General features: G+C 40.0%; 1 protein-coding gene across 7 annotated transcripts in view; it reads right to left on the bottom strand.

Annotated features, from left to right (window-relative positions):
• LOC138751912 (leucine-rich repeat-containing protein 4C-like) overlaps window positions 1-25,748 on the bottom strand; it is a 568,103-nt gene that overhangs the window by 62,237 nt on the left and 480,118 nt on the right. Inside the window, exon 1 of one of the 7 annotated variants that reach the window (XM_069914928.1) lies at window positions 11,723-11,802. The exons of the other annotated variants lie outside the window; for them this stretch is intronic. The gene's annotated coding sequence lies outside the window, so the exon portion shown is untranslated. Of the gene's footprint in view, window positions 1-11,722; window positions 11,803-25,748 lie in introns of those variants that run through there. 7 annotated transcript variants of the gene reach the window in all.

The following is a 25,748-nucleotide window of genomic DNA, read 5'->3' as shown; positions in this document are numbered from 1 at the left end:
GGACTGTATCTGCAGTAAAGGTGAAATCTCATGGAGATCTGACATGGAAAGGGTGCTTCCACCGAATGCTGTCACAAAAAAAGCTGAACATTTGCACACGTTCTCAGGACCCAACAGTTTGTTTTAAACGATTCACCAACAAAGTCAATGTCAGCAAATAGAAAAAAAAAATAGAAAAAAAATGCTTTCATGTGATTTGATCCAATCATCACCAAAATATCTTATAATCATGACAACCTTTTGCACTGGTCTCTCTCATCAATGAGTAAAGAGCAATGGGAATTTATAAAATCACACCAACTTAATATTTAAAAAAAAATCCCTCAGATACTTTCATAGTTTTTTGAACTGATTCAGGAAGAATTTAATTTGCTAATGGGTAATGAAACATGTTTTTTTTTTAAAGAGGCCCTCAAGATGAGCCTCAACATTGCTTGATAATTTGGTAAACATTTATTACAGCACTCAACTGTCACAATACACCTTCAGATTAGAAAAGTACAGTATTTGTTTCTCTACCACAACAAAAGCAAAGCATTTATTTCAGATTGGGAGACAAAATTACTAATTAGTGGCCCCTTTTAGAAGTAACCGAGTCCTTGACTTGCTCCATCGTGGTAAGTGGCACCATGCTGAAGAAGTGAATTTGATCAACGATAGCTTTGTGCTGCACACATTATTTAAGTCTTGGAATAGACAATTCATTGATCTTTGATAAAGATCATCAATGTGAAAGCAAAGTCATTACGATGTGGAGGGAACTATGAATATATTGAGGAGGAATAGCTTGCAAGTCTACAAATCCACAGTTCTGAGATGAAGACAGAAAACCCTGACAGAGCAAATCCTCAACTAATTCTAGATCCATTATGTTAAGATAATGACGATGCTACCATATGGCCAATAGAAATAGCTGAGTTTCTGATCATGAACTGTCCTTATGTGGGATTATACACACACACCTTCATAATATCATTTGTACAACTGCACCTTGCAGCTGTAAAGAATGCAATATACAAAGCATGTTTCCATATTTCCCAGTCTATTTAAGCATGATAGAGGGGAAGTTAGAATAAGATTCCAAGATTGGTAAATAAAAACACAAATAGAATGAAAAAAAGCACAGTGTCAAGTAAGAAGAGTTGAATTTGGGTAAAATTATTGGTGACCATGGCAATAATTTTGGGTGTTGACAACATTGTTGAGTGAGCAATAGGAAATGTGAGCATGGGAGAGAGGGCTGGCAAAAGCTGCCACAGAAGATGGAAAAATGCAGCTCTTGGGCAAATTGACTGGATGGGGACTGGCATAACTATTGTGAAAGGTCAGTGAGACCATGCAGAAAATGTGCAGATAGTTCAAGTACATCTACCCACTGGGATTATTGAGCTGGCAGCCACCCAAAAGCCTCTGTGATTAATGCATCAGTGACAGTAAAATCATGAAACTAAAAAGACATTAAAAATGGCAGGAAATCACATCAGCCTTGGTAGGAATAGTATCAGAAGAGAACAACAAAAGGGCGACTGGTATAGATGATAGGATGTATGAACATAGACAATCATGACTTTCTTATAACTGGAAAATACACCATTCACAAACATACACATGAAAAGAAATGATAAAGAATAGATTGAATTAGGCAAATATCAAGATGAAGATGAGGCCATATTACAACCCATTTATATGAACTGTCAGTAAAACAACGTTATTTTAAATGCCAAAGAGTTAGCGTACCAAGTGAAATGAGGAAATGATTGTGAAGAAGAATTTCGCTTTAATTGTTTTTGGAATGGTGAGGATAAGTGCAATTGTCAATTCTTCTGTTTATGGGGTTAGTTTAAATAAAGATATTGAGGAGCAAGTGGACAACTGTCAAAATGCAGAACCAAGGCTTTGATTACATACAAACTGATGAATAAATTGTTCGTGATCAATTTAAATAGTTTGACAAGAAACGTGCTGGATCTGATATTACTGCAGATCATATCATTGAAGAACTGAGATCTATTTTCTCATGTCACAGCTCAGTATCATCATCATCTCAGATAATGATTCTCTAATTTGTTCATTTTTATTGGAGCGTGTTATGAAACAAAATGCCATTTTCTATGCTTATTTCACCATATTGCTTTGTGCCAAATTCTGCAGTTAATGTCAGTTTGAATTGTCAAAATAGCACTGTAAAAATACGTCTTTTTAGTGCCTACAAGTTTAACAATGATTCCTCCATTCACAAATATTTGCTGAACTGATGTACCATGCCCCATTCTGCAACGTTTCATTTTTTTTGCACTTAGTGCTTAGAAACCCCATGGATCATTTGCACTTGGTTCAGCCACATCTGGATGGCGAGGAGAGTTGAAGAGAAGTGATTGAGATAAAAATTAAATTACACTTCTAGTTGTGGATAAATACAAATCAAATAGCATTATTGTTTAATGATGCAACTTCTACAATATGTTTAGGAAGTAAAGAGTGAGAAAAATGATATCCCCCCTCCAAATGATGATGATACTCTTGTCAATAACGTTATGAAAATTGAATTTTTTGTAACCCTTCACCAATGAGCCAATCATGCAACACATTACAAAACTGAAGATAGGCAAATTAGAATTGTACATGTAGACTGCAATTTTTTATGTAGAGCAGTGATTCTCAACCTTTTTCTTCCCACTCACATATCATTTTAAATATTCCCTATGCCATAAGTGCTCTGTGATTCTTAAGATGATATGTGGGCGGAAAGAAAGTTTGAAAACCACTTGTTTTAATCGTACCTCGTTGACTCGTTAGGTGCACGGTTTCATAACTCCAAAGGAAATGGGCCAATGACCATTTTTCTCAAGCAAGATATTTCAGTAACAATTGGGTCTAGAACAGTGGTTCTCATCCTTCCCTTCCCACTCACAGACCACCTTGAGCAATACCTTACTTATCACAGAGCACTTACGGCACAGGGAATACGTAAAGTGGTATGAGAGTGGAAAGAAAAAGGTTGAGAACCACTGTTGTAGAGTTAAGCGATCATGAGAACCTTCCCCAAGTTGGTCCATTGGAAACTACCAATGAAATGACACAGAGTGTGTTGATGAGAGGACTGAAGTGAAGCTTCCTAAATATCCATGACTCAATTTGTTTTGAGATCGAGCAGACCTGTAGGCGGGTTAAATCAAAACATAATGTGAATACAAGCATCACTCTTCCATTTTATGAAGGGAAAATGCAATATGCTAATTGACGACACACAAGATGAGTGCGTGGTGTAGTTGGAAAGAGTGGAATAACAACAATCCACCCATTTCAACTTCGGTGTCTCTTCATGATTCATTATGCTTTTGACACTACCTGTGCTATAATAAGAACAAATCTTTTTTTGAATATAGAGATATGATTTGCGTTTGAGAGTAGAATTCAAATGCTGCGGATGAAAAAAAATTGTTATCAAGCTTTTAAAATTTGGTGAGCCAGCTTGTGATTCAACACAGTGAGGCTTTATTCTGTCTATTGACCAAGAACTCAGCTGGTGGGAATTGGGTGCATGGCTTTATTGGCTGCTTTAATGTTCTAAGGACCATGGACAGCAGACATATTTTATGTGGTTTGTCAGGATTTTCTCGCATTTAAGTGCTTGTCACATCATTTACGGCAGCATGTGGACTAAAGGGATTTCACAAAGTTACCAATAATCATTTATAACTTCTAACAAAGCCCTGCCAACTAGGAAAATAAAGTCTTCTGAAAATTATACATGGTTATGCCTTTCCTCTTCACAAATATTCACATGAACTAGACAAATTTGGGAAGGCAAATTGATTCAAAAGCAAAGCTGTGATTTTGCAGAGATTAAATTACCAGTAAGTCAACATCTTTTATTTCCTGTGATATTTAATTTAATTGGTGCCTTGAGGATTGCATTCCCCAATTTGACTCATTGCTTAATGAAGCTTCAATGTTCATTACAATTTTCACCACATAAGATTGTGGAGTATCCAGACTTTGCCTTAAATTGCCAAGTCATACGAGGCCACACAGCAAATGCTGATAAATAGGATTAATGCGGACGGGTAATTATGGTCAGCAAGGCCATAGAGAGTCAAAGTAACCATTTCTCTGTTGTGCAACTTTACACAATTATTACCATTTTGCAGAGAGTGGGGGGGGGGGGGAGTGTGTCAGGGAAATCACAATCTATAATTTCATTCACTTTACCTATTATTTTCATATTCATTGTGTTAATGTCATCATCATTAAGTTATTTTGTGCAAAATGTGCCAAATGAAGCAGACAAATTCACCGTTGACCCCATTTAATGAACGTTGTCAATCTGAGAAGAGAACATCATTTTGAACCCTCCCAAAATTATTCAATTAAGTTGGGACACAGGAGATGACCGACATTGAAATATGGAGCAAAAAGCAAATTACTGGAGGAACTCAACAGGTCAACCACTAAGGCAATTATCAACCATTATTTTGCTTCCACAGATGATGACTGTCCCAAACAGCTCCTCCAGCAGTTCATCCTTTGCTCTATTCTAATGAGAGCAGTACTTCTGCCAAGCTGCATTTCCCTAGTGGAGGTGTAGTGCATTGAAAACATGGTTGCATCAGATTTTATGGGTGGATCTGACAAAAGTAGTTAAATCATCTTTTGTTTCTTTGTGCAAATATTTATAAGCTCTGCAAGGAGAGTTGCTCAGCAGTGAGGCTATTTATTGAAACAGAGAACTTATAGGATCCATTATTCTCCACTGAAAATAAATAGGGGTTGGTCATTGTTGTTAAAAATTTAGCCTGCTTATTGACTAAATACAGCAAGTTCGTACTAGCCTGATAAACCCTTAAGGCATCAACTATTTTCCTTGTTCAGCTATCCAGCAAAAAGTTAGACACAGGTATTCAACACCCAGCAGAAATTAATAAAACAATGTATGGTCCCAGGGAAGATCCTACAGTTCAAACTATGCTAAAATCACAGAGAGCATCCAACATAAAGCATTTTGAAAAGTAAGCCAGGTGTAGGGATAAATCTGTCGTCTCATCCATATTTTGTTGTGCCACTTAAGAGGAATTTCCCACTATTCTTATGTTCCCAATGAATCAGCTTTCTCTCTCTCTTTGGCCAAGAGTCTTTATTTTAGTGGACTGACAGGAGCAGCTGGATTGTTCTTACAGATGAGAATATACTATTTAATGGAAGTGATCAAAATTAGGATTTGATTTGATAGAGTGAATAGGGATCTATACACCAGACATCAGTATGGGAATTTTGTTAGTGAGCAAATTATGTCATATTTTTTTGTCCAGGTGCAATGTTTCTTTGCTCTTAAAGTCAGCTTTGTGGTCGTTAATCTGCTTCTCATCTTCATTCTCTAAATGTCATGGTGGAACGATACCAATTTCATAAGTAATGTCACCCAGAACAGCACACCAGCTTCACTGTATCTAATTAAACATCAGCCTGGGAATCAGCACCAAAAACTACAAATCTAACAGCTTGATTGCTTGTACATTCTTTTGCCCCAGTTCCAAATTGCTTTGTGATTTGTCAACTCGTTTAGAGGGCTTAACATGATATTTGATGTCAGCTGTTATTCTTCCTTGCAATTGGAAAGTTAAAAGCATGACTTCAGAGTGTTTTCATAAGGCCTTCAATTGCGTCAAGTATTTCTTAAAGCCAGGTTCCGAAGCAGTGAAAGCACACTGTCTTTACTCAACCATCTGCTTCTCAGATTATTAGTATTGCAGGTTTTCTTTGTGCCCCTGCTCAGGAGGAAACCAGAACAACTGGCAGATTAAAAATTCTGGGAAAATTCCCAGAGCTAATGTTATCCCAAATAGAAATCTATTGTATTGGAACAGTTCAAAGTGAGGATTATTGAGTCCAGGTATACCCCGCATTACAAAACTAGAGTGTTCCCATGAAACCTTTTATAAGCCAAAATCATTCACTATTATTGAAGGCTATTTTTGTGAAAGTAGAACCCTGTTCAAAACCCATTCAAATCCTTTCGTAAAAGTGAACACAGGTTTCTCCATTAAAAAGCAAATTTTTGTAAAGCGAGTATCCATAAAATGGGGTATATACCTGTATTCCACTGAAACTTGCTGGTGAGCATGCATCATACCAAGGGCTATGATGATCTGTCGTCCTCCACTGTGAGCCGAGAAATCATTAGAGCTAAGGGATATCTGACGACTTTTGCTCCCTGTTGATTGATATCTTGTAATCTCCTCACACCCTAATGGTGCCATCTGTCTTCCCTGCAGGAACAACTACTGCAGCCAATCTGAAAATTCAACCAGTTAAATGATACCTGGTTCCCGGGGACTCTTCTGCTTTTACCCAATCTTCTCAAGCTGTAAGGTTGCAGGGTGTGGTTCAGCAACTGAGAAGCAACATTTTTCAACTTGACTTTCATGCCCTTAATTATTAATCTTCTCTCAGCACAATTGAAATAGACAGTGTCTTCATGTACAATGAAGGAGAAAACTTTACAAAAGAAAATTTTGCAGATGTCAAAATCTAGAATTAAAACAAAAAATGCTAAGCAGGTTAAGTGACATCTATGGAGGGGGAAACAGAGGAGAGTGGGGAAAGAGAGCGAGAGAGAGAGAGAGAAAGAAAATCACAGATTGATGATCTTCCATTTGAATAAAGAAAAGTCTGAAATTAAACAGTTGTAAATTTGCCATGTCTCATTTGTGTCATTCCTAACTTTTACTAAAGGGCATTAACCTGAAGCATTGAATACTTTCTTTCTCCACAGATATTCCATCGCCATCTGAATAGATCCATCATTTTTACTTATTCTTTCACAGCTATTTCTGGATCATCCAATTTGATCCTTAAACAGGAGCAATCATAAGATGAAGATGTAGTTCATTTTACATACCATGCTTTGGGGCAGCATGGTTGGTATAGTGGTTAGCACAACTTCTTTGCAATGCCAGCGATCAGGACTGGGGTTCAAACCCATGCTGTCTTAAAGGAGTTTGTACGTTCTCCCTGTGCCTGCGTGGGTTTTACCCAGGGATTCTTGTTTCCTCCACTATTCAAATCGTATCAGGGCTGTGGGTTAATTGGGCGGCAAGGACTCGTGAGCCGAAATGGCCTGTAACCATGTTAAATTATTTTGGTATTGTGCGTACAAAGGAAGGAAGGAAATTTCTAGAGTTTCGTTATCAGGCTTAAATTCTTGCTTATACATTGCTGGTATTGCAGCATAAGACTTCTTCCTTTCCACCTTTCTTTTACAGAGAAAAGGAACTCCTGTGGCGGCTCACCACTAGGCAGGCTAACCAGCCCTGCTTGTGAGTCACACAGCCACGCAGCCCAGCAGCCTGCAATAAACTAGTCTTTTCACTGAGCTCAACACGTCTGGTTGTGTGTGTTCATTCAGGAGCAGTGTAGCTGCCACCACAATTGGTGACCCCGACTGCTTCAAACGTCTTTGAACCCATCATGAGTGAGCCTGGGATCAGCACTATAGCCGTAAAACTGCCTGAATTCTGGGTTCAGGAGCCGGAGACCTGGTTCAGCCACGCGGAGGCTCAGTTTCACCTCCGCCAGATTTCGTCCGACACGACCAAATTCTACAATGTGGTCGCTACCCTAGACCAGGCCACCGCCAGATGCATGCTGCTCCTTGTTCAGCACCCACCTGCTGAAGACAAATACGAGACCATCAAGCGAGTGCTTACCGGATCCCTCGGACTATCCAGGCACCAGTGTGCCACTCAGATGCTGCACCTCGATGCCCTGTGGGACAGGTTCCCGATGGAGTTGATGGACGAGATGCTCACGTTCGTGGGTGATCACACCAACTACCCACTCTTTGAGCACATTTTCCTCAACCATATGCCCGAGGACATCTGGCAACTGCTGGTCCAGGAGAGCTTCACCAACCCGAGGAAGGTCATCTTGAAGGCCCAAGAGCTTCAGCTCGCATGATTCCCAGAGGGCTCAGTGGTCCAGCAGGTCATGAGGCATGGGCACGACCACGCCAAGCCCACTCCTAGTGCTGCGGTAGAGCATCTGGCCCCTGCAGGGGACCCCGAGGATAACCAAGGCCACACCATCCGCTCCAGGCCTCTGCTTCTACCACCATTGCTGGGGAGTAAAGGCTTGGAAGTGTCGTCAGCCCTGCTTGTTCCAGGGAAATGACCAGGCTGGCCGCTGTTAATGGCTGCAGCGGCTAGCCAAGGACACAGCCTCCTCTACCTGCGGGACTCAGTGAGCAGCCGGCATTTCCTCATTGACACTGGGGCCCAGTCCAGGAACCAACCTCATGGACATCCCCCCATGCAGCCAATGCAACAGAAATCTGGATGTATGGAGACAAGACAGTCCACTTCCAGATTGGCCAACGAAATTTCACGCGGAGGTTCACCATCTCCTCCCTCCTGACCACCATCCTGGGTGCAGACTTCCTCCTCGCATACGGGCTTCTGGTGGACATTTGAGGTAGGCGCCTGGTGGACGGCCGTACTTTCCAGGCCATTCGCCTCGATGCCTCCTGCTCGGAACAACCACAGATGGCCATGATCAGCACGCCCAGAGATGAGTTCCAGCAAATCCTGGATGAGTTCCCGACACTCTTCAAGCCACAGTTCTCTGCTGCCTTGCTGTGCCATGGGGTGTTCCACCACATCCCCACCCAGGGCCCACCGGTTCATGCTGAGGCACGCCAGCTCCCACCTGACAAGCTCCAGGTGGCAAAGGAGGAGTTTTTGCACCTGTAGGAACTGGGGATCATTCGGCTGTCCGACAGCCTGTGGGCACGCCACTCCACCTGGTCCCGAAAGCCTCCAGTGGCTGCCATCCCTGCGGAGACTATTGATGGCTCAATGAGGCAACAGTTCCTGACCATTACCCTATCCCTCACATCCAACACTTTACGGCCAACCTGCACGGTGTGAGGGTTTTCTCCAAGGTTGACCTGGTGCGCGGATATCACCATCCCAGTGCACCCTGAAGACATACCCAAGAAGGCCATCATCACCCTTTGGCTTGTTCGAATTCCTGCGCATGCCATTCGGGCTCAAGAACGCTACTCAGACATTCCAGCACCTCGTGGACTCTGTGGGTAGGGACTTGGATTTCACCTTTATTTATTTGGATGACATCCTTGTCGCCAGCAAGGACCGGGTGCAACACAAGGCCACCTACGTGCCCTTTTCTCCCAGCTGGCCGACTTCGACCTTACCATCAACCCGGCCAAGTGCCACTTCAGGAAAGAGTCCATGCAGTTACTGGGCCATGCCATCACGGCTGAAGGAGCCATGCCCGCCGCTGCAAAGGTTGCTGCGATCCAGGAGCATATTGGAAGCCGCTGGCATTCTTCAGCCGCCAGAATGCAAGTATAGTGTCTTCAACCGCGAGTTACTGGGCATGTACCTGGCAGTGCGGCATTTCTGCTATTTTTTGGAGGTGAGGACTTTTACCATCTTCACCGACCACAAACCCCTCACCCAGGTACTCGCGATGGCAAAGGATCCCTGGTCGGCCCGCCAGCAGTGTCACCTCTCCATTGTGTTGGAATTTACCACCGACTTTCGGCACAAGGCCGTGAAGGAGCGACCCTACGATAGGCCATACAGGGTTGTACTGCATCCTGGCTCTATGTTCCTGCTGCACATTGGCAGCAGGCGGGAGCTGTTTACCATGGATAGGCTGAAGCCAGCGCACCTCGATCCCACCGAACCCATGGTCGTAGCCCAGCCCAAGAAGCGAGGCCGCCCGGCGAAAAAGGACATTGGTGCTAGTTCTGGGGTGGCTGTGTGGAGGCTCACCATTAGACAGGTGAACCGGCCCTGCTTGTAAGCCACGTGGCAGGGCAGTCGGCCAAAATGGAGCCATCAGGGGTTTTCCCTTCCTTCCGGCTTGGGGCTCAGAAGCCCGCGGTGGGGGACTACATGACACCCAGTGCGGTTCTCAGCCAGGTCTGGGCAGCCCAGCAGCCTGCAATAAACTAGTCTGCTCACTGAGCTCAATCCGTCTGGTTGTGTGTGTTCATTCAGGAGCAGGTGTAACTGCCGCTACACTTCATCCTTTCCACAAACATCTAATCCAAGATATGAAAAGAATCAAAAATGTAATTTCTGGTCATCTCAGCTTGCATTATGGTTCAACACAATGGATGGAAGCAGAGAAAAACTTAATTTTGAAAAAAAAAAATCAGTTTCAGAAAACTAACTACTCTGCTGTGGTAGAGAATCAACAAAAAGATGGTAAAAGAAGCAAGGATAGCTCATCTTTCAAAGTTAGTTTCATTTAAGGCAAGTTATTCTTACTGCTGTAACCATTTGAGTTAAACATTTTATTTCCTCCTTGCTACTAATAATCATAACACCACCATTCTGTTCACACAAAGATTTAGAAATATATATGTTTTCAGACCACAAACATTCAACCTTGTGCTCTATGTATGAAGTCATTTTAGTTTGCATAAGTATCTGACCAATAGGGGAATTTCATTATAAATTATAAGATTTCTAAATGGAAGCTTGCCTCTAAAAACGTCCAATATGTTCAAACTTTGATAACAATATGACTGATTTGTTTGTTGGCTTTAACTCTACTGATGTGTTCAGTCTTTTTAACATTTAATTCACATTTCGTCTGTCATGTAATGATGATTTGTCAGAAATGTAGCAGCCAAAGTGTAGAGAAAACATCTACATGCAATAGTCTGATAATAAGCACACGTTGTGCTTTGGTTAAAGAATAGATATTGATCAAAACATTGGTCAATTCTTTAAATATCATTTCCTGGTTTATTATGCTTCAACCTGAGCGATTATACATAAATACACAATATTACTCATCAGAGAAGCTTTACTAAGATGTTGCCAGAACTTCAGGAACTGACCTACAGGGAAAGGTTAAGCAGGTAAGGACTTTATTCCATGGACCATAGAAGAATGAGGGGAGATTTGATAGAAGTATTTATAATCATGAGGGATATAGATTGAGTAATGCAAGTAGGCTTTTTTTTCCACTGAGGTTAGATGAGATACAAACCAGGGGACATGGGTTAAGGGTGAAAGAGGAAACCCTTGTGGGAAAATTAGTGGGAATTTCTTCACACAGTGAGTGGTGGGAGTGTGGAACGAGCTGTCAGCTGAAGTGACAAATGCGGGCTCAATTTTCACATTTAAGAAAAATTTGGGCAGGTACATGGATGGGAGGGGTATGGCGGGCTGTGGATTGGTTGCAAATCAGTGGGACTAGGCAGAATAATAATTTTCTGTGCTGTAATGTTCTATAATTCTATTAGGTACAGGTATACCCCACTTTATGAAAGAAGAGCATTCCTATGAAACTTTTCGAAGGCGGAATGGCATAAAGCAAAGACTCATTCACTACTATTGAAAACTATTTTCGTAAAAACGAACACAGGTTTCTTCATAAAAGTGAGTATTCACAAAGTGGGGTATCCCTGCAGATGCTTGGTTTAACTTCAATACTAAAATTCATTGTTGGACAATATCCTGACTCACAGTCAAGCTCCCAATTTGCCTAGTCATCTGCCATTGTAATAATTTAAGAAAATAAATTGCATTTACATTCACATAATAAACAATATATTAAGGGTCTTCAAGCCTCAAAACTGATGTTTTGAATTGCAAGTGTAGAAGTATCAGCCTAAAGATTTTAATATCGAAAAATATTCCATGGCATTCTGTGAAGTACCATTAATAAAAAAACTTTATACCTGTGTCAAGGGAGGAGATTTTCAGGAGCTAAACAAAATCTTGGTCAAAGTTGAACTTCATGTTTAGCAAAATCGAGAGTCTGTGAGAGAGGCAAAATGATAGGAAAATTTAAGAAATTCTTTTGTTCAATTTTAAGTGGTTGAAAAGCAGGAATTCCTGTTTACATTAAAGTTGAATGATTACAAAATTCTCTGAGGATGGGAATGAAAATGGAATCATAGAGATAAAATTACAGTGAGATCTGAACACAAGACACTTGTCAGCTCTAGTTTATACAATCATTAAAGACCATGACATAGGAGCAGAAATAGGCTACTCAACCCATCGAGTCTGCCCTGCCATTGATCCATTTTCCCACTCAGCCCCACTGCCCATCCTTCTCCCCATAACCTTTGATGCCCTGGCTGATCAAGAACGTATCAATCTCTGTCTTAAATACACCCAATGATCTGGCCTCCACAATGGCCTGTGCCAACAAATTTCACATATTTTCCACCTTCTGGCTAAATAAATTTCTACCCATTTCTGTTCAAAGTGGACACCATTCAATTCTGAAGTTGTGCCCTCTCAAGGTGGAGGAGATCTTGTTCTTAATACAAGATAAAGTGGAGTGCAAATTTGGAATGTGAAACAAAATCAAAAATGGTTTTGCAGGACCTGCAGAACTCTTCAGAAGTAATTGATTGCTTAAACAGGCTTGCAACAACAATTGTTGAGGTAAATGAGAGCCAATAGTTTTCAAATGATCCAAGAACATGGCTGAGGAAAATTATGTACTGAAACTTGGTGCATTAATAGTTTCAAAATTTGATGCATGGATCAATGATACTGATGCAGGTGCATAAAGAGGTTCTGTACAAATATTCATTGATTACTTTGAATGAGGATCCAATGATGGAAAATGTAGCAGCACACATGCCAAAATTTGTCCTGTACTACTTTAATTTAGACGTACGACATAGTAACAGGCCCTTCTGGTCCACAAGACATGCCACCCAAATACACCCAATTAACCTACAACCTCCATAAGGTTTGAAGATTAAGCAGAAACTGGAGCGTTCCGAGAAAAGCCATGCAGACACAGGGAGAACGTACAAACTCCTTACAGACAGCGCCCGATTCGAACCCAGGTCACTGGCGCTGTAACAGCATTGCGGTAACAGTGCTGCCCACAAGTTCATAATTTTTCATTCATAGCTGTGAAGTAACTAAGTAGACAAATGTCAAAGTCATGGTTTGTTGGAAGGGTGGGGAATGAGGTGATCTGTTGGAATAGAATCCTAGGAGTAGTGATGTCAGTGGTCAGGCTTGGGGTAGGGATGATTGATGATTAAGAAACATTTGGCAGCTGGGGATTAGAGCTAATTGGGAGTGATAATTCAAACAGAAGAGCTAGAAGCAGGGTGCAAGAATGTAATGAACCCATTATAAACCATTGTGCACTTTCAGCCTCCTGTGTCTGTTAGTAGCTCTGGCATGCAGTGGATTCAGAAGATTGACCAACTTTGGGCATCTCACATTGAGTACACTATTTTACATTACAATTGATTTTTCATTGAAATCAAATCATGTCGCACACAAAATCATGGAGGAACCTAATCCAATTTCTAGGGAGTTTTTTTTTAAATCTACAATGTAGCTCCTGTTAAATGTTTCAATATCTTTTTTTTTAAATTGTGACAGAGCTTACAAGCTTTCCAGTTCAGACCAAAGTTTAGCACAGACAATAATGAAAGCTGTTCTGAGCTACATTTATATTAGTTCAATTTTTCATTCTCACCAGCAGACACAACGTGCTCTCATACTGTAACTACACATTAATTTGCAGGAATTAATCTTGTTGATGTTGGGAACCAAAGGATAGTGCAAAAAAAAAGCTTGCATTCTGGGTAAGGACAAACGCAAGAAAGGCAGTTGCCTCAAATGCTAGAAGTGTTTTTTTTGTCTCAAGCACAATGGTGTCTATTTACAGCCCTTTCAGTTTTTATCTTTGAATAGCTTCATAACATCTGCTTAGTGCACCGAAGGCTGTTGGCAACTTTGTTAGGTTCAAAGATCTTCCTTTATAGCCCAATGATTCAACTGTAATTAGTTTGACATTCTATAAATGCTGGAATGCGTCTTGCAGATTCAAAGTAGCAAATGTGACACCACCACTTAATATAGGAGGGAGATACTGCCCACCTGTTAGACTTTTGAGAAAATATTGGAATTAATTGTAATGGATGGTGATAGCAGGCAACATCAAAATATCATCTTAATAAGACAGAGCAGAGGTAACATGGATTTATGAACAGGTACATAACAGAGACTTCATGATTCATCAGGGGAGATAATTCCAAAGATTCAATGCCCTCCAAGTGAAGGATTTCTCTTTTATTTCAGACCTATTTGTCCTCTGCCTTATGAAACAATTAACTCTTTTTGTTTTTTAAATATTTAAATAAAAACTTATACAAACAGAAGTTACAATTCAACAAGATGTTATGGACAGTTACGCTGTAGTGGCTCGTGCCTTGGGCTGATACAGGAAATGGCTGTCGAAAGAGCGACCAGCAAAGCATCGTGTGGGCTGAAACGCGTTTCCACAGGCCACCGGCAGAGCAGTGAAACTTGCCAATCACCGCTGGTGGATAGCAGAGTCCCCAATTGGGGCCTGGGCATCTGATGTAACCAATCAGCAGCTGGCCCACTCAAGCCACGCCCTGGTGGCGACACAGTCGAGCTGACTATAAAAGGCAGAGCTGCCACTGAATAAACTCAGTGTCGAATACACTCTACTGGTGTGTGTGTGTGTGTGTGTGTGTGTGTGTGTGTGTGTGTGTGTGTGTGTGTGTGTGTGTGTGTGTGTGTGTGTGTGTGTGTGTGTGTGTGTGTGTGTGTGTGTCTTTCTTCTCTTGTGGATTCGGGTTACAGCCTTAGGGCTATAACTGAGAGCTATAACCTAGCTGTAGTCGTAGTGACCGCACTACAACATTCCGCATATCGCTAACATAAATAAAATGTACATCATATCTATAATTCATATTCTAAATGGTATAAATGATTTTAGAAAATAAAATCTCTAATGTTGAAAAAAAGAAAGGAAAGAAGAAAATAGTAAAAAATAAAAACTTAAACTCCATGGCGCTAGATTCTAAATAGGATTGGTATTAATAGAAAAAAAATGTAAGTTAAAAAAAAATATATATAAAGAATGTGGAAAAGATACAAGTCAGATAATTTAATTACATTGAAGTAAAATTATAAAGTAAGATAGTGAATCATAAATGACCCCCATAACTTCTGGAATCCTATACCTAAATTATTAATTGAGTAACAAATCATCTCCATATTCAAACAGGACATGATGTCACACAACCATTGATCATGAGTAGACGGGGCAGCATCCTTCCATTCAAGTAAAAATCACTCGCCTCACCCAAAGAGAGACAAAAGAAACAGAGCGACTCTGAACCAGAGACAAAGAAGAATAATTTCCTCCCATTGTAACAAAGACGGCCCCCGAAGGGTTCGGTGTTCAATCTATATTGAAAATTTTTGATACACGAGTATGGAAAACCCCTCTCCAGTATTTTTCTAGACTAGGACAAGTCCAGAGCATATGAATTGATTACGCTTCTCCACTCTTACACCTGTTACACCAGGGAGTCATATTGGAAATATTTAGCCAATATGACCTCTCAGTCTAAATTTCTCAGCCAGGATAAACATCCTTCCTATCTCTAAGCACTAACCCCTCTAAGAATTGTGCATGTTTTAGCAGCAAACCTATCACTTTTAAACTGAAGAGAGTAATATATTCATCTACTGAGCCTCTCCAAATATCACAGATCAAGCATCTCATATTTGCTGCATTCCCACAATGGTGAATGTACAAATTTTCTGGTGATGACAGCAAAATTAAAACAATACTCTGGATGTGGTCCCACCAAAGTCAAACAAAATTATATCAAGGAGTCATTATACATAGACTCAAAAATCCTCTTGCCTCAATGATTAGCATATAGTTTCTCTTCCTACTTCAAAGTTCAAAGTCAGATTTATTGCAAGAGTACATTCATGACCAATCCTGCAATTCATTTGTCCTGCTTGCGAGGCAGATTTACTATTTAACAGTAGTGCAAAAATATTGTACAAGAAGATACGTACACATGCACACAAATAAAGAATTGTAAACAAACAACAATACAGAGAGAAAGGAAAATCAATGAAGTGCAAAAGTAAGTCCTTAAATGAGTCCCTGATTGAGTTTGTTGTTAAGGAGTCTGATATTGGAGGGGTAGCAACTCTTCCTGAACCTAGTGATGTGAGTCTTGTGGCACCTAGACCTTTTTTCCAGATTACAGAGCATGTGCTGGGTAATGTGGATCCTTGATGATTGTTGCTGTTCTCCAGTGGCAGTGATCCCTGTAGATATTCTCGGTGGTAGTGAGTGTTTTGCTTGTGATGCCCTGGGCAGTGTCCATTATCTTTTGCAGGGGTTTCCGCTCAAGGATATTGGTGTCCCCATACCAGACTGTGATGCAGCCGGTCAACACACTTCTCACCACACACCTGTAGAAATTTGCCAGGGTTTCCGATGTCATACCAAACCTCCACAAATTCCTGCGGAAATAGAGGTGCTGACGTTCTGCAGCAGCATGCATTTAAAGTGACACGACATTCCTCATGCAGTGAGAAGGGTTCCTCTGCAAACAGACCAACAAGTTATCTCTAGCACTGCATTAAGCCAGGCAAAGGGCACAATTTACAGAATAGAGAACTAAAATGAAAGGGAAGATCAATTAGCAGCAAGCAAGGACAGCACGAGAGCACGGTTATGGGATTCTTTCAGTCGCCTGATAAGTGTCTTTATTTTCCGTACTCCAAATGTATTCACTGCTTGCCTTTGTGTGTTTTTTTTTAATTTAGACATACAACACAATAATAGTCCCTTCCCACGAGCCCATACCGCTCGATTACACCCAATTGAACTCCAACCCACGCATGTTTTCAATGGTGGGAGGAAACCCACACAAACACAGGGAGGACGTATAATCCTTGCAGACAGTGCCAGATTCGAACTCCAGTCACTGGCGCTGAAACAGCTAACCGTGAGGCTAACTGTGCCACCCTTCTATTGGGTACATTTCTAACTTCCATTTTTATTTATTTTTTCCTCTCCATCCTCCTCTCCCCTGAAAGGCACTAGCATACCCCAAAGTGTGGATCATGGTCCCAATTTGGTTGAAGCAAAATCTCACCAGTGCATTTCTCACCATAGCTGAGAAATGGTCCGAACTTTTCAGAAGGCCAGCACTTCGTTTCTGCACCATCTTTGCAGTCATGTATTCACTTACCCTCACTTGCACACTAGGCATAGAGCCCCATTCCTGTTCTGACTCCAAACCACTCGACATTTCTAAATTTCCAACACCTATCATACTTTGTCTAGAATGAGATAATAACCGAGTTCTACAGCCCTCATGATCAAACGATTCGAAAGGTTCACTTCCCTCTGGGTGAAGATATTTCCTTTAGATTGCACCTCTCAATAAGAAATTTTATTCAACTGATATCGCTCTTATATCACAGGAATATGCAGAATTTAGAATCAGCCAGATCTCTACATTTTAATTAATTTAAAATAGCTCTGATATTAGTATAAATTTTAAATTTAAATATTTTTTAAATGTAGACATACAGCATGGTAACACATCCTTCCACCCCATGGGTTGATGCTGCCTACATATCCCAAATAAACCTACAACCCTCATACATTTTGAAGGGTGGAAAGAAACCAGAGCGCCTGCAGGATATCCACCCAGATGCGAACCCCAGTTGCTGGTGCTATAACAGTGTTGCACTAACCATTACGCTAACTTTTTCCAAAACCTGAGGTGCAGGATTGAAAACTAATTCAATTACTACTAAGCAAAGACAAAGCAACTCAGAGTGTGGTACGATATCTTAAATTGATAGATTAGAAAGCATCCCACATTAAGCCAAAGTCCAAACTGACCATGAGCTATCCACATTTGGTAGTTTGGTCATGCAACACCAATTTCTTTACAGTTCATTTTCATATATGCTTGTGTCTGGAAATAAATTTTGTCTGGAATAATACCTGTTGAATACTCTGACATTTGCCATAATTAGTCTTCCCTAGAATGTGCACACATTTCCTTGAATAGTCGATTTATTTGCACCAAGCATTTATTACAATAATTAACAAAATGGCTTTAATTGAACTCTCATACAAATTATATTACTCATAACTTTAGAAAAAAAATCCCCAGGTCAGAAGTGCATCAAATTTATTGTACTGACACTTTGAAATTAATCAGATTGTGCAACAATGTTTCTAATAAGGATTAACAGTGTATAACCTTGGGCAATGTACATTAGAAAATCACTGCGTTTTTCTGGTCCATGTTGGCAGAAGGTGGCTTCTGGAGCAGCCAAAGCCTCCTTGGATTGTTGTTCCCATTGGCTTCACGTAATACAAATAATTAGATATTTTTGGTCCAATTCTTACAGTCATGTAAGAAATAGGGGCAGGAGGATGCTGATAGTCCCTCAAGTCTACTTCACCCTTCAACAGGATCACCACCATCATGTTCCTAAACCCTCTCCTGTCTGTACCCCACAACTCTGAATTCCAAAAAAAAATCCATCTCATTCTTGAAATACATCTTGAGTTTGCATCCAAAGCTCTTGAGGAAGAAAATTCTAACATTTTAAGCCTTCCAAGAAATCTGTTTTTAAATCGCAATTTTACATGGGCTCCCTATCATTCTGATCCATGTTCCCTAGTTCTATAACCCTCCTTGAAGGGAAAAATCCTCCCAGGTCCCTTTGAACCTCATCTTTTCAATAAGATAATCGCTCGTTCTTCTAAACTCCAGCAAGCATAGGTGCAATTTTCAACCTTTCTGCTCAACCTTACTCCCTCATTCCAGGGATCAAATCTTCTCTGGAAAGCTAGCAATGCAAGTGCATTCCTCTTCAACAGAAAGGAACTAAAACTGAATGTAACATTCCAAGAACAGTTCACCAAAACTAACATTTGTGGCAAATTTTCTGACCAAACAATGGCAAATCTTAAACAGAGTTTCCCACAAAATATGCAATCTTTTTGGACAAGAACATCCTCCTGTCCAACAGGACTCCCAGTGTTCAGCAGCTGTGATGCCATCAACTTGGTCCAACAGCCAACATTTTTGAACATTTGAACTACCAATAGTATTCCAAGATGCAAAATGCATGCATGTTGCACCATTCCTACTCTGACATGACGGTCTGTGGCCTCGTGTACTGGACCACCTGTAAAATGGAAGAGCAACACCTAATTTTCCATCTGTGCACTCTCCAACTGGATAGTATTAGTACTGACTTCTTTGGTTTCTGCCAACCTACTCTCACTCTCTTCCCCATCTCTCTGCTTTCTTCCAGCTATCCACCCCCTTTACCTCTCCAATCACAGAGCCTTCCCCAGGAGCCCCCCCTCCCCCCCTTCCAATGTATGCTAGTGTGTCCTCCCTTATCCACCTCTTACCTCTTGCCTCTTCTGGGATTGTGCTATTCCCCCTGCCCCTCCACTCCCCCCCAAACTTTGCTCAAGCAAATGCCAACATTCTGCTCACATGTTGATGAAGGACTCAAGCCTGAAATGTATGTATCTTTATCTTAGCTGTATAATGTTTGACCTGCTGAGTTTCTCTAGCATTGTGTTTTTATTTCAATCATGGTGTCTGCAGACTTTTGTGCTTTACTAAATGTTACTAGACTTCATTCACATTAAAATGAATACTTAACAATGAATGGCATATGCAAGCATTAAACAAGAAAGCCTGCAGAGTTTTTCCAGCACGTTGTGATTTGCATCCAAATATTATGAAGATCTCATCTGAAATATCATAATTACACTTCCAAAACAGTACTCAATAATATTTGGAAATATTCACACAAATTGCAACACAAAATTGAGTACTTTGGATTAAATAAATTTCCTAGCAGCAGTTGCAAGAGTGCCAATAAAATCTTAAGCACAATTTTCACAACAAAGCTTAAGGTTTTCAAGCTACTCCTTGATTGTGGGGTAAAGATTGCAAACAGCTCCGGCTGTGGAGACTGAAGCAGTGACAGTAACATCAAGATTATTGGATCAAGATGAAAGTGCACAGCAATTAGATTTCAGATTTATTGTCAGAGTACATACAGGACATCACATACAACCCTGAAATTCTTTTTCCTGTGGCCATGGCAGAATTACCACTAAATAGTAGTGCAAAAAAAACTATACTCAGCACATACATGTAAACAAATAAAGAACTGCAAACAGGTAACAAATGTAAACAAACTGAAGATGTTCTCAGTTTAACAGTGTATTAGTAGTGAATACAAAGTATTAGATTAGATTTAAATTTCAAATTTATTGTCAGAGTATATGCACGACATGACATATAACCCTGAGATTCTTTTTCCTGCAGGCGAGCCAGAACTACCACTTATTAGTAGTGTAAAAACTATACACAATGTACACATGTAAACAAATAAAGAACTCTAAACAGATAACAAAATGTAAACAAACTGACTGGGCAATACACAGGGAATAAACAACAATCAATAAGTGAAAAAAGTTAGTCCTTAAATGAGGCCCTGATTGAGTTGGTTGTTGAGGAGTCTGATAGTGGAGGGGTAGTAGCTGTTCCTGAACATGGTCTTTGCGAGACCTGTGGCACCTATACCTCTTTCCTGATGGTAGGAACGAGAACAGAGCATGTGCTGGGGGGTGTGGATCCTTGATGATTGCTGCTGCTTTCCGATGGCAGTGTTCCCTGTAGATGTTCTCGATGGTGGGGAGGGTTTTACTGCACTGCACTCAAATAATTTTTAAAAAGCAGCAGTGTTGACAAATTAAAATCTTAACCATCCAAAACTAATTCCAATCTCAGGGGAATTTGGCTACAAAGTATTAATTTATTTTCATTCCCTTTTTCTATACACCTTTTATATTGGAATACTTAAGGCAAACAATTTACTTCCTTTCTAATCTGTTTTCTAAATTCAGTCTGAACATCATCATTCTGAATTCAGATCCAATAAACATCGAACTGGATCTTGTGTCAATGCTACAAAATCAAGCTGAAGTAATTCCCTCTCCTTGAAATGCTCATGCAGAACATTTAACAGTGTATTGGAATTGATTACTGGCAATCTTTTGCAACCATACATGCTCATGTTCTACCTCATGCAATTTCATAATTACCTTGTATTCAGGTCTCTGGGCTCTAATGTAAAATTTAATACTCAGCTTCATAAGAGGGCTGCAGTTCAAAAATTTAATCTTCAGGAATGAAACCTTTCACTCAGTGGGGAGGTCTGCAATTGGTATAAGTTTGAACAATGGACCAGTGGCATTGCAGTGGTTTATCAGCTCACAGATATTCCAGCTGACGGAAGCTACAGATGGATACATGTGGCTGACTCAGTCCAGTGAGCAGCCATGAGTGATCATACCATAGTTTGCCTTTCTACGTCAGTTTTGCGAATGCATTATATTGGTTCAACCAGCTTGCCAACATCTCTAACAGAGGAGGGAGGAGCTTTGTGGCTAGAGCCACTGGGTACAGGTCACAGTAATTTTCTGGAAGGCATGGCCGAGCACAGATGAGAACAGTCACCTGTACTTCCTGGTGCAGTATTTGTTGGATGAAGTGAAGGGATGGAGAGAATCATTCTACTCACAGCAGTCCAGGGAGATGCTAAAGTAGATGTTGAAAGAGGCAGCAGTTCAGAGCTATACATGTAGTGCTGTCTGATGGAAATACAATAAATGCGATTTTACCCAAGTTCAGTGAACAAAGAAAGGTGGCTAAAGGCAGAGAAAGTGCCTTCATGTGGTATCGCTCAGCAGCTGCCTCTCCAGTCCTCTCTGCACCATTCCCTAACAATTTCTCTTAGTCATGATGTAGACTATTTTAAATGGATCACACATTCTCACATACTTCTTGCTTCTCCAAGCTTCTTCAATCAATACAAGAAAAATATTTAAATACAGATGCTCCTCGACTTAAGGGGTTACGTTCCAATAAACCCATCGCAAGTGGAAAAATCGTAAGTTGAAAAAGAATACCGCCTCTACTGAACATCATAGCCTAGCCTAACTCACCTTAAACGTGCTCAGAACACTTACTGTAGCCTATATTTGGGGGAAAATCATTTAACACAATGAACTTTATATGTAATTCATTGTATACTGAAATAATTATTGTTCTGTTTAGGCTAGCCCAGCCTGGGCTAGACTACCTTAAATGTGCTTAGGTCACTTACCATAGCCTGCAGCTGGGCAAATTTATCTAAAACAAGGCAGGAGACACTCATGGCCATTTAGTAGGCATGATGGAATGCGGAAACACAAAATTAAAAAAAAACTTTCATTGGTTGTTTACACTCATTCACGCAATCGCTACAGAGACTGTGAGCATGGTTGAGTGGATGGTATGGCTCGCTGCCATTGCCCAGCATCGGGAGAGAGAGTATTATATTGCATATCGCAAGTGCGGGAACAGATCGAAATTCAAAATATCGATTCTAGCAAATGCGTATTGCAAACGCACCATCGTTACTTTGAGAAATCGTACGTCGAACCATCGTAACTTTGAGAAATCGTACATCGAACCATCGTAAGTAGAGGAGCAATACTCACTAATCTATATTGGGTACAATCCGGACTGACTGCATATGCAGAGAGCAGGACCTCTTGCCAATACATACCATCTATGTTGCTGTGAGTGGAGTTAAAAAGCACCTTACTCAGGGAGACTGCAGTCATGGTAAATTCATGTGCTCATTGTCTCTGCTTTTCACTGCTGAGGCAAAAGATAATGTAGACTCTCCTGGAGCTTAGACCAGTCATAACACAATGTCACAAATCTTGAAACTACAAACATGCAGATGTATCAGGATCAATGGTCACTAGGCCATTGACATTACTGTTCCTACCCTGCTCAATGAAAAAAGGATGTAGTGTGCCTTTGCCCTGACCTTCTCATTGACATGTATTCTCCTATGGTGATTTTCCTCACTAAGGAACACAAGGGAAGACAGTTTTCATGATCAAAGAATTACTTGAATAACTCAACAAGAATCCATGGGTAGGAATGGTCAGAGCTTTGGGTCAAGACCCTTTACGGAGACTGAAGAGAAAAAAAAAAGATTTTACGTACATAAAGGATTTTCTAAATTTATTCTATGTATGGTTACTTGTTCCACAATCCAGTGGTGCTAACACTAAGAATTCAAAGCCTAACACTTCACCTTCTTGCTCCTTACTTATAAATTACTCCCAAATAATTTGGTGAATCATTCATATGCATTGCATTTTAAAAGCTCCCTGAAGATATGTTTAAAGCTGTCCATCAGTGATACGTTCTTAGAAGCTTTAGAAAATAATAGATCATTTTGGCAGGCTCTGTCTGCTCTCTCTCTCCATTTGGAGGATAAGACTTTATAATTGGAATTCACGAGTTAACTCAGTGAGTTTCTCTAGAGTTTAAATCTTGGAGGAACTTTCTGAGGATGTTTGGAGGGAACTTTCTTTTTTCATTATTGCCTTGTGTACAAACCATTTCCTTTTTCTTCCTTTCACTTTGAGGCCAAAGATTGAAGTTTATTTGTGTTACTTTAACTTACAGTATCCACTGATCTCATCTATTTTAGCACATTGTCAATTAAGTGCCTTATGAAAAATTTAGCTTTGATTATGCAAAATTACCCTGACCTTTCCTGGATAAATTGATATTTGCTGCAATTTATTACCCTGGAATTTGCAGGGAGAATAACAATGAAGCTTTCATTATTCACCATTATGCTGAAGGAAATTTTAAAACATGCACAATAAATCAAGGAGACATTCCTCCATGGTGAAATGCAGAAATCCAGACAGTGCTGAAGGAATCCCTATTCCTTCTTACTGTTTTGCAGTGTTCTCCCTTTCAAAGTCATGTAAAACAAAATCCTAAAAAAAAAAGTATGTTTGTCCACAAATTCCCTGGTAACTGTTTAAGATTTCATTCCTGCTTAAAATATTTACTCTCTTTTGAGAGTTCGTGAGAACCTAAGTTGTATCTTACAATCTTTCTTCTGTTATGGAAATTTTTCTCAAATTATTTTCGTTGAAGACTGATTTCATTATCACAAATATATATTCTCCCATTGCACGTGAAGCTTTCTTAAAATACTAGTTATCTGCTCTACATAATTCAAACATGATTATATTCTATACTTGTAGTACAAAGATGTCAGGGTATGTACTCTCTGAAGAAAAATGACAACTGCAAAAAAACATTTTGTTTCACATATTTCCAATGTTACCTGTTACTTAATTTGAAATTGATTTTTTTTTCATATAATCCTCCTCCTTTCCCACCCCCCCCCTCCCCCCAAGACATCAAAAGTTTTCTTTAGGATTTCTTCTCCTGTTCTATTGGAGCATTATATTCTTTGGCAATTTGTCTTTGTGTGATTTATCCCACAATGGCTCTTATACAATCGGTGAAGCTTTTCCATCTTATCTATTTTGATAATTTAACATGAATTTCAAAATTTTTAATTTCTAATTAGTTCCTAATTTTATTCAATATTGTGGCACATTTCAACTTAGATGAGCAGCAGGAATTAAAACTTTACAGCCAAAAAATTTTGCATTCAAATTGTTAACAAATCCACTAAACTCAATCACACTCTGCTCGTGGCATTTTCTCAATTACATTATGCTGTGCTTTGGGAATTTTGATCTTTTAGCCATGAGTTTGAAGTAATTTATGTTAAATTATTGATATCAAGTTAAATATTTCTCTGCGAGAGTTAAACTGTGAATGGCAGCACAGGGAGATGTAATTTGAAAATCTGATGAAGCAAACTAGACTGATCGAGATGAAGGAAATTCATTTAACAGACCAGTGATTTCTCACATCCATTACACTCAGGATAGACCTTCTTATTTGAGCTCAGCAGGGTTGATTGGCAGGAAACCACCTTAACTGCCATGCTGGAATGTGAGCAAGTGAGAAAAGGAAATGCTAAAATGAAGTCTGGGTTAGCAGCACAAGGTCAGGCAAGCACAATAGAACTGGGACATCTTGGTTCAATCAGAACAAGCAAACTGACTGACAGAGAAGGAGCAAGTCTGAACTCAGGGAAATTAACCAAAGTTGTGTTATTAGGCCATCAACCTGGAGTGTCAAGAGTGCATTCCTCTTTTTAAAACTGAATTGAGAAGGCAGTTAACACTATTTTCACCTGATTTCAAATTCTATTTTGATGATTCACACAAGATCTTGCCTCAATGAATTCTCAATCAAACTGCTTTTAATACGACTCGAAAAGTGCAAGTTGTTACACACGTCCATACAGAATTCTGGCAGTCACTTCAGAATACACAGAGCTTTCATTGTTGGAGACTCGAGATGTGTTATCACATGACTAAATGCTCGAATGGTAAAGGAAAGTTCATTGGTCAGGAGCATGGGATCAGCCCTGCTGATTTTAGAACTATTTTCAACAGAAAGGTCACCAACTTGAAATGTTAACTGTGTTTCTTACAACAAATGGTTCCTGACAGCATTTTTTAAATTTAGATTTTCAGAATCCATTTACTTTCCTGTCCCTAATCCTTCATAATTACAATTCCTAGTTTAGTACAAGATATCCACCCCCCCACCCCCCACCACCTATTTTCCCATTATTTGTATATCTTTTCTTTAAATGTGGTTAAGCTGTTTACATCAGCTAGTGTGACAACATATTTTACATTCAAGTGATTCTCTGGTTAAGGTCTCTTCTGAATTCCTTCATGGATTTACTGACCTTCCCCAATGTGAATGTGTCACAAAATGGCTTTAGAAAATAAAATAGCCATCCCCCAAGACATTGATTAATATTCAATCTATGATGCATTCCTCCCTTGTTTTGACATCCTACAAATTTCTTTGCAGTCAAGAAAAGTTGTGGAGGTTTATTTGAAATAAAACACCCCAT

Source organism: Narcine bancroftii, chromosome 1 (genome assembly GCF_036971445.1).
Source record: "Narcine bancroftii isolate sNarBan1 chromosome 1, sNarBan1.hap1, whole genome shotgun sequence".
NCBI lineage: Eukaryota > Metazoa > Chordata > Chondrichthyes > Torpediniformes > Narcinidae > Narcine > Narcine bancroftii.
The sequence above is the reverse complement of the archived record's forward strand: the minus strand, read 5'-3'. Positions and strand labels throughout refer to the sequence as shown.